The sequence below is a fragment of the Dendropsophus ebraccatus genome, chromosome 2 (assembly GCF_027789765.1).
Source record: "Dendropsophus ebraccatus isolate aDenEbr1 chromosome 2, aDenEbr1.pat, whole genome shotgun sequence".
Lineage (NCBI taxonomy): Eukaryota > Metazoa > Chordata > Amphibia > Anura > Hylidae > Dendropsophus > Dendropsophus ebraccatus.
In genome coordinates this window covers 213,048,804-213,057,619 of record NC_091455.1, presented here as the reverse complement: position 1 = coordinate 213,057,619, position 8,816 = coordinate 213,048,804, and positions in this window count along the sequence as shown.

The following is an 8,816-nucleotide window of genomic DNA, read 5'->3' as shown; positions in this document are numbered from 1 at the left end:
GGTCGTAAAAACGGAGGAGTAAAAAAGAAAAACCCATACTCACCTGCTGCAGCTGTGCTCTCCTCTTCATGTGTACACACGAGTGACGTCACATGTGTGTCGCAGCGCTGGGGGGAGGTAGCGACCTCTTGTGGTTGGAGGTATAATGCTGCCTCTGGTCACAAGAGTAATTGACAAGATCAGGAACCAATGGGCCCGGTCAATCACAGCGTCGCATTTAACTGTATGTGCTCCTTATTAGGAGTGGGTACAGGTAAAGGGCCAGCATTAGCCCCTGGCGGCCATACAATGCATCTGGAATTTTGGAAAGTTTTTGGATGTTCATCCGGGGCTGTCCGGAAATCTGGATGCCCCCCCTGGACAAATATAGAATATATATAGAACATGTCTTATATTTTCCCACATGGACATCTTTGAGGAAAAATCCTGAAGGGCATCCGTTCCCAATAGAAACCTAAATAGGGGCCCACAGTTTATCCCGATTGAGGAGTGAGGAGTAAATCGCTCTACCAAGTGCTTCTCCCGGCTCCTTCTAATGATGGTCCGGGTCTTCTACAACCACAGGGACACTTTAATTTTTGATCAGATTTTTTGTATTTTCTGTATTTGCTCGCTCTATCTATCTGCTTCCTCTCCGTATCTACCTATATGTGGTAGTGTTGTTGGGCAGCCCAGACTCCGGGGGCGCTGACCTCTCATCTGTGATGACTCTCATCCCGCAGCCTGGAATGTCAGGAGATTCTTTCCTAATTGCCGCCCGGCAGCACAGAGCTGCCAATTCATCCCCTCACCTAATGGCTCCAGACAGCCAGAAGTGACAAGTCCTCCCTGTTCCAAATGGAAGAAATTGTTAGGAGTCTCTGCATGCCATAGCGGCCACTGATCATCGGCCGAGCCACAGATCACTTATGTCATTTATTTAAGTGCAGATTATATTTATATATCCTGCAGATGTTTATCCCGAAGATCCAGACATCTGTCCTGCACACAGACCATGGCCAGGGAGCAGCCATCAGTTAGTGTAGGGATCTACTCCCATGGACTTAAATGGGAGCTGCAGTGAGCTCCCCCTAGTGGTGGCTAAAGGTAAAGCGGATTATAATGGAACCCTAAATCATAAGGCCACTATAACCCTTTTACTGCTCTAAACAAAAGGCACCACAGTTTCTGGTAGCATTCACTTGCATCGTCTATAGAGAACAATCTGCTTGCACTATTGTTTATGGGAGCGCATTGCTGACTATGACGGTGCTGGTAATAGAGCTGCCATACTGGCTGTAATTATACGGTGAGCAATTATAAGATGAGGTGAGCACATAAATAATACTGCCATAATGTACACATAAATAATACTGTCATATGAATAAAAAATAGAGTTGAGTTGAGCAAACTTCTAGCATTTGATTAGCAGTGGCTGCTGAAGTCGGATATAGCCCTAGGAAGTCCAGGAAAATACGAATACATCCTATGGCCTATAGCTTTATAGATGTTTGTCCAGACTCCTTAGGGTTGTATACAACGTCATCAGCCACCACTAAATGCTCGAAGTTCGCTCAACTCTAGTGCTGTTATTTTTTATTCATAATGGTATGACAGTATTATTCATGTGTACAGTATGGTAAAATTATTTATGGGTACTATATACTGATGTTAGTTATGTATACAGTGTGGCACTATTATTTATGTGTACAGTATGGTAGACTTATTTATGTGTACTATATACTGACATTAGTTATTTATACAGTGTGGCACTATTATTTATGTGTACAGTGTGGCACTATTATTTATGTGTACAGTATAGTGTCATTAGTTATGTGTACAGTGTGGCACTATTATTTATGTGTACAGTATAGTGTCATTAGTTATGTATACAGTGTGGCAGTATTATTTATGTGTACAGTGTAGTGTCATTAGTTATGTATACAGTGTGGCACTATTATTTATGTGTACAGTATGGTAGACTTATTTATGTGTACTATATACTGACATTAGTTATTTATACAGTGTGGCACTATTATTTATGTGTACAGTGTGGCACTATTATTTATGTGTACAGTGTGGCACTATTATTTATGTGTACAGTATAGTGTCATTAGTTATGTGTACAGTGTGGCACTATTATTTATGTGTACAGTGTAGTGTCATTAGTTATGTATACAGTGTGGCACTATTATTTATGTGTACAGTATAGTGTCATTAGTTATGTATACAGTGTGGCACTATTATTTATGTGTACAGTATAGTGTCATTAGTTATGTATACAGTGTGGCACTATTATTTGTGTACAGTATAGTGTCATTAGTAATGTATACAGTGTGGCACTATTATTTATGTGTACAGTATAGTGTCATTAGTTATGTATACAGTGTGGCACTATTATTTATGTGTACAGTATAGTGTCATTAGTTATGTATACAGTGTGGCACTATTATTTGTGTACAGTATAGTGTCATTAGTTATGTATACAGTGTGGCAGTATTATTTATGTGTACAGTTTAGTGTCATTAGTTATGTATACAGTGTGGCAGTATTATTTATGTGTACAGTGTAGTGTCATTAGTTATGTATACAGTGTGGCACTATTATTTATGTGTACAGTATAGTGTCATTAGTTATGTATACAGTGTGACACTATTATTTGTGTACAGTATAGTGTCATTAGTTATGTGTACAGTGTGTCAGTATTATTTATGTGTACAGTTTAGTGTCATTAGTTATGTATACAGTGTGGCAGTATTATTTATGTGTACAGTATGGTAGACTTATTTATGTGTACTATATATAGAATGAAGAAACGAAGCAGGAAGCGGCAACTCACCAACCAGTGCGATTTATTCAAGGTACATGCTGTACATCAGCTCACAGGCAAGGCATTCTGAGTGTGTTCCACTGAGGCTACGGCCGTTTCACGCTTTCCGCGTTTCAACTGGCCTCGTATAGGGGCATTAGTTAAGTGTACAATATGGCACTATAGGTTATATGTACTGTGTAGAGGTATTGGTTATGTGTACAGTATGCCAAAATTATTTATCTGTACAATATAGTAGCATTAGTTATATGTGCTATTTAGTGGCAACAGTTATGTACAGGGTATGGCAATATTATTTATGCATACTATATAATGGCATTGGTTGTATGTACAGTATGGTAGCAATATCTATATAGTGGCATCAGTTATGTATACAGTGTTGCAATATTATTTGTATGTACTGTATAGTGGTATTGGTTAGGTGTACAGTATGGCAAATATATGTGTACTATATAGTGGCATTAGTTACAGTTTATGTACAGTATGATGGAATTGTTTATACATACAGTGTGGTAACATAATCATAAACCACCCCTGCTCTGAGCTGGTCCGCCACTGAGGAAAAGAGGAAAATCAAAGGGAATGACTCAGATCCTCCCAATTTCCATCTCAATTATTTTGTATATGATGGAAGCAACTCAATTATGAGAAAAATGCAATGAATGATTAATGGATTTTCAGTCCATGTGACTCGGTGATTAAAGTTTTTCCATAACTTTTGCCTTCGGTTTTAGTCTTCTTCTTCAAAGTGTTAAATAGATTTTTGCCACTGTAGATATATTAAAAGTGACTGATTATCAGACATAAACAAATAGATTTTTTTATAAATCAAAAAATAAAATTGGAAAATTTAGTTATATATGATTCTCTTAACATGTGTCCTGTTAGGTCATGTAGACATCTTGGCTAATGTGCCAAGGTGTACCCCACATGTACAGCACTGTTGTCATATCAACCCGACTGTTGGCCTGCGCTCTGCTGTTCTGTGCTTAGCTCAGCTACACCAACTCTAAGGGTGGTATTACATGGGCCGAGCAGGGCCCGATAATACCTGTAAACGACCAGCGATCTGCTAGATCGCCGCTCGTATACTGGGCCTATTACACGGCCCGATAATTGTTAAACAAGGGCTGCAAGGACATCAGCTGACAGGCCACTCAGCCAATCACAGGCCGGGACCGCTGCGGCCTGTGATTGGCCGGGCGGCCTGTCAGCTGACAGGCCACTCTGACGATATAGCGCGCGGGACCCGGGGAGAAGAAGACCGCAGCAGCAGCCCTGGAATGTGGATGGGTAATGTATATCGTCAGTCGCCGCCCGCGCACCGCTACACCGACAAAAATAGGTCAGAACCTATATCAACGATCAGCCGATGATCGTTGTCATCGGCTGATCGTTGTATTTATCACATGGAACGATAATCGGACGAATCGGGCCGATTATCATTCCGTGTAATAGTACCCTAACAGCTCCATGGAGCTGTCAGTGTGATGGATTACTCCAGATAAGGTGCCCATTGGCTAGGGATTGAGTCATCAGCCCCCAGACCACTGCTGATAACAGTGATGGGAACCTAGACAACCCGCTGTCAAGACATCAGACACAGACCACCACATGAGACAACCCCATTCAGAGTCACGCACCACCACAGAAGACAACCCCATTCAGAGCCACGCACCACCAAAGAAGACAACCCCATTCAGAGTCACGCACCACCACAGAAGACAACCCCATTCAGAGCCACGCACCACCAAAGAAGACAACCCCATTCAGAGCCACACAACACCACAGAAGACAACCCCATTGGGAGTCACGCACCACCACAGAGGACAACCTCATTGGGAGTCACGCACCACCAAAGAAGACAACCCTTATTCAGAGCCACGCACCACCACAGGAGACAACCCCATTGGAAGTCACGCACCACCACAGGAGACAACCCCATTGGGAGTCACGCACCACCACAGGAGACAACCCCATTGGAAGTCACGCACCACCACAGAGGACAACCTCATTGGGAGTCACGGACCACCACAGAAGGCAACCCCATTGGGAGTCACGCACCACCACAGAGGACAACCTCATTGGGAGTCACGGACCACCACAGAAAACAACCCCATTTGGAGTCATGGACCACCAGGGTCTATTCTTTATGGGATCATCGTTGAACCTGTTAAACCTTATGAACCATAAGTCCTGTATGTACAAATGTAATGTGGATGGGTTCATGTTCTTTATGGATAGAGGATGGACCTCAGAATCAGCCCCGGGTCGGATGCCGCGAGACCTTATTATTTTTCCAAGCACAAAACATCTCCAGACACAGCGACGGCCATAGAAGAATGAGACGGAAGCATCAAAGCTCATGCATCTCTCCCCCGTGCTGGAACATGTCCGGTTGTTTCTGTAGAATGACACAAGTGAACTTTACATTTCCTTCTTTTTATCAAGTTACAACAAATATTTGGCAGTGATTTCCCGTTTTGATGGGTCCGTTCTCTGCTTCATGTGGCTCAGCTGAAGGCTGTTATTATGCAGTATACTTATCTGTAACATAGTTCAGCACAAAGTCAGCACAAGTCTATAGTCATGGCCCCAGGGGTGCGGGTACGACATTGTGAAGTGTCCCTTTGGTTGTGATAAACTTGTACAGGTTCATAGTAAGTATATGAGCGCTCAGAGCAGAAGAGGAAGCAGGGGACATAGTAGGGGGCAGCTGGGACTTCCATTGGGATTTCTTACACTCCATGGCCGGCACAGTTGAGTGTGGGTGGTAGGCCGTGGACTGTGTCTGCTTGGTAGGACTGTGGGCTACTCATGATCTTGGGTGTGCAGAGGGACCAGACAGTTCTATCTGGATGGAGGCACAGTCTATTTTCAAATAACATAGAAACCAATAGCTGGAGCAAGGGAGGTAGTTTAAGGAAAATTATATAAGGTGTGGTGGTCCCAGAAACAGTCTATGCGCCACTCTAGGCCTTGGAGTAATACACTTGTTCTGTGAGTCCTCTCCGAGGGTCTCCTTTGCTTCCAGAGGATTATCCATACTAATAGTACTCAGGGAATTGAGCTGCATTGCCAACTGCGGGGTGCAGGTAATTCTGTAATGTGGCAGCCATGACTGTAGGCCCTGCCTGAAGACCTGAAAGGTCCTTGATGAGCCACTTGGCTTCTATTCAACGTCTTCCCTCAGTTTCTTGTCTTTGTCTCCTTATCTTCTTCTCACTTATCCTTTCAGAATGAACTTGGAATGAAGCTTCCTAGCAGAGGATGCTCCTCAGCAACTAGTCCAAAGTATCGTTCCTTTCTCTGCGGAGGGAGAGCCTGGGCTGGAGTAGGCAGTACCCACCAACCCGAATGTCCCTAATACTATATGTAGATGTATATAGATGGCTGAACAGATACAATCCCTGCCAAGGGGAGTCCGAGCCCAACTAAGGACTTCTAGATAGTGTGGAGGGAATTTGCCAAACTGTCCAAGTTAAGCAACGTTCTCCAAACATGAATGCTCGGATTTTGGCTTCCAGTGGCTGGAGAAGTTGTATATAGCCAATGGCCTATGGCCGTATCCATGTTTTCCAGGACTCCCTAAAGCGGCATCCAACTTCTCCAGCCACTGAAAGTCAATTGCCGAGCGCATGGGTACGGAGAACGTTGCCAAACCCAAACAGTTCGGCAAACTCACTTGACACTACTTCTGGACCCTCATCGTTGGACACATTTGGAAGAGTCCGAAACAGAAATGACCTCCAGACACGAGGTGCTTATAAATAAGTATAAATACAGAAGCCGAGAGGTTTGTTGGGATTTTCTCAGGAAGTTTAAAGGAACAGTCCTGCTGGAAATCCAGCCTGATGTCATCTGTTTGTGGCGGCGGAATAAGGAGCCCATTATGGATGGAATTTTCTCAGCTAATTAATAAGAACAGGATGAGTAATAATTATTGTTATTCTGTGAACGCTCCCATGTGATGAGAACCGGGGGGTTGTGGTCATAGACTTCATGCCGGATTATTATTTATCTCTGTTGAACAATGAAAGGGATTGGCAGTGCCGGGCAGGAGGAATGTGTGAGTGGGCATAAAGCACTGGAGGGAGATGAACCAATCGCTAGAGCGAGCCGGGAGGAGTTCACACTACACGTGAGTCTATGGGACCACTTTGTGTCGTATGCACAGAGAGTGGTGAATGAAGCGCTCAGCCCTGCTCTTCTCCCTGCTCATTAAACACCCAAACCTCAACCGATCAAAAGTACTGACATATCTCTATCACATGTCAAAGTTTTTCTAAAGTGACAGGGACACTTTAAGGAAATTGTAGCATTTTGCAGTATTAGCAATGTGTAGTATATAGCATATACCTCCACTTCTCTACTCATGTTATTCTGTCTAGCAGTATTACTGTGCCCTGCGGTGGTTGCAGGCAGGATGTGCTGACTATCTTGTATCTATGAGGTTTCCTAAACGCTCTCTCTTTCGTGGCATCAGGCCTGTCTGGTTGCTTATTTCCAGCTTTCTATGAGCAGACCCAGCATTGTAGGACTAAGGAAGATACAAGAATAAAACCTATCCCTTAAAGGGAACCTGTTATCTGTTTCATGCTGCCCAAACAACGGCCAGTGGGATGCCAGGACGCTATAATTTACTCTGAAACACCCTGAAATGTAAGAAAGCTGCCGGGACTCGGGTAACTAGTCATTAGGGAAGGTCCCCATAGCGGCTCCATAATTGCGCCTTAAAGTTCTAGGCCTTGATGTCACCTACCATAACTGGCCATGCACATCGGGGAAAGTAGTCTAAAACAACTGACTTAGTGGGATCAATCGATCATCTAACATGCATGTTGGCCCCCCATATCTCGCCTCAGGGGACCGAAGGGTCAGGGGTATTGGATTTCAACATATCTGATCCTTTTGTTCTGGGGGAAATAAGGCATCACCAGTGGTGTCTGGCAGCAGTTTTCTGCTTAGCTTCTGCTTAACACTCTCTGATAACTTTAGTTTCACACTACAAGTATACTGCCATGACCTTGAATTATTTTTTTCCTAACAACTGGTGTATTTGGGTCCCTACAAGTACATAACTCACTGAGGGCCACTTATGGCTGCACAATGGGGATACTCTATGGTCACTGTGGCGTAAAGTAGGGTGGGTGGCATTGGGGGTTCACTGTACAGGGAAAATACACCTTGGGGGAGATTTATCAATGATATGCGTATGTCACTGAGGAGGCCCAGATTCTTACCTTCTACCTGGCGTACTTCTGCCATAACCCCTGCTCGCCTTTTGGCAGGAAGAGGAGGGCTATCCTCCTGTATCTAATTTATCAAGGTATATGTCTGGAGACAGGCATAAACCAGGCAAAAATCAAGGCTTTCAAGTACACCAGTCTTGATAAATGTCCCCCTGTATGCATCACTGTTCACTTTACAGGACCAGGGAAGTATACACTGTATGCATCATCGCTCACTTTGTAGGACAAGGCAAGTATACACTGTATGCATCACTGCTCACTTTTCAGGACAAGTATACACTGTATGCATCATCACTCACTGTATGCAGCATCACTCAATTTACAGGACGAGGCAAGTATACACTGTATGCATCATCACTCACTTTACAGGACAACTATACACTGTATGCATCATGGCTCACTTTACAGGACAAGGCAAGTATACACTGTATGCATCATCACTCACTGTATGCATCATCACTCAATTTACAGGACAAGGCAAGTCTACACTGTATGCATCACCGCTCACTTTAGAGGACAAGGCAAGTATACACGGTATGCATCATTGCTCACTTTACAGGACGAGGCAAGTATACACTGTATGCATCACTGCTCACTTTTCAGGACAAGTATACACTGTATGCATCATCGCTCACTTTGTAGGACAAGGCAAGTATACACTGTATGCATCATCACTCAATTTACAGGACAAGGCGAGTATACACTGTATGCATCACCGCTCACTTTAGAGGACAAGGCAAGAATACACTGTATGT